Consider the following 2,211-nt stretch of genomic DNA (forward strand, 5'->3'; position numbering starts at 1 on the left):
GGGGAATATGGAAGGAAAGGAACGACAGGGTCTGGAACCAAAAGTGTATGGACGCTTGTGATGTGAGGTTGGGACTGGTTTCAAGATTGTCAGAATTTCACTTTCACAATATGAAACAAACCCGTGTTAAATCTAGAAGTGCTAGAGTTGTTCGGTGGGTAGCTCCTCAGACGGATTTTCTGAAGATTAATGTGGATGGAGCCTTCCATCGTATAACACGGGCAGGCAGCCTGGGGTTTGTGGTTAGGGATGAATGGGGAAATATGTTGCCAGAAGGAGCTGGCCCTTTATCTGGTTAGTTATCTCCAGAACATACAAAGGTGTTGGCATGCAAGCATGCATTGGAGTTCGCTCGGGATCATGGTTTTGTTCCAGCTATTTTGGAAACCGATGCTACGGAGGTGCAGCGTCAACTTAATGCTCAACCTTCCACCAATACTTCTGTGTTGGGCAGGATTTATGAGGATGTTGGGGTACTTTTGGGGGACCAACCCAATTTGAGGGTGAGTCATGTTGGTCGAAGAGGAAACATGGTAGCCCATCAGCTGGCTACTGGAGCTTGTGCTTTTTTTTTTTTTTTGAATAAAGGACTGGTGCAGCTGCCCTCAAGCCTTGATTAATGAAACTGTCGAATACAAGCGGGATGCTCTTAGAGAGTTTCAGTTTTATTTTTCTGCTCTTGATTTTCTTCTACTTGCTGTTACAACAAAGCTTTGTAATGTTTAAATAATTTTATTTTCAATAAAGGGTTGACATCTTTAGATTCAAAAAAAAAAATATATATATAATAACACTTGCTATAAAATGAGTGGGGGAGCAGTGAAAAAAATAAGAGCAAGGGTGATTATCTTTATCCCAAATCCCCAATGTGCATCGTAATTTATGCTTGATTTTTTTATATCGGCAAGGCTTGATTTTTTTTTTTTACTACGTATTGGCCGGCCCTCTAATTGTAAATTCCTAGCTCCGCCCCTACTCAATGATGTAAATTGAAATTCTTTAGAACTCGATATTGATACTTCAGAGCTATTTTTGTCCCACTGTATAATGAGAACACATAAACACCGGCCGGAATTCGATCTAAACCTTGCATGAAAACGTATAAACATCTTTTCCGTTCATCTCGTTGTTTGTGCAGTGCTTTGCCTCGTCGTATCTCCAGGCTAGCTAGGAGAGCAACATCGATGATGAGCTAAGCAACGACAGAACAAGGTTTCACTTTCACCTTAAATTGGTCGAGGCCCGGCTGCAACTAGCTATACGCACTCGACTTCTTCATCATCTTGGTCGAGATCATCAACTTAGGGCACACGCTGAGAAGGCTGAGTCAAAAATATAACAAGAAACAAGAGACAATTTTGGCTGAATAATTCAATATCTCATTCACCTTACAAGAAGTAATTATATACAAATTACAATTGTGCCTAATAAGACAAGTATTATTTCTAAGGTAAGTAGTAAATCTAATAATACACCAGATATTACAGATCACAGAATATTACAGAATATCTACATAAATAAGGTAAGTATGACTCATGCCAACACTCCCCCTCAAGTTGGCGCATACAGATCACGAATGCCCAACTTGTCAAGTGAGTCATGAAATGCCTTACTCGATACTGCCTTAGTGAGAACATCAGCCAGCTGTTCTTCTGAGTGGACAAATGGAAAAGAGATAAGTTTAGCATCAAGCTTCTCTTTAATGAAATGTCTGTCAACCTCAACATGCTTAGTTCTATCATGTTGTACTGGGTTGTGAGCAATATCCACCGCTGCCTTATTATCACAATACAAATCCATGGCTCGTTTGGGTTTAAATCCCAAATCACGAAGTAAATTTCTCAACCAAAGTAACTCACAAACTCCATGAGCCATACCTCTATACTCTGCTTCAGCACTCGACCTAGCCACAACCTTTTGTTTCTTACTTCTCCAAGTAACAAGATTACCACCTACAAAAGTGAAGTAACCAGAAGTGGATTTTCTATCCGTAATACAACCTGCCCAGTCTGCATCTGTATAACCACTAACATCCAGATGATTATGCTTTGAAAACATCAAGCCTTTTCCAGGTGCAGACTTTAAATACCTCAGAATATGGATCACAGCTTCCATATGAGTTTCACTTGGATTATGCATGAATTGACTCACAACACTAACTGCATATGCAATATCTGGCCGAGTATGTGAGAGATAGATTAATCTGCCAAC

This window comes from Rosa rugosa, chromosome 4 (assembly GCF_958449725.1).
Source record: "Rosa rugosa chromosome 4, drRosRugo1.1, whole genome shotgun sequence".
Taxonomy (NCBI): domain Eukaryota; kingdom Viridiplantae; phylum Streptophyta; class Magnoliopsida; order Rosales; family Rosaceae; genus Rosa; species Rosa rugosa.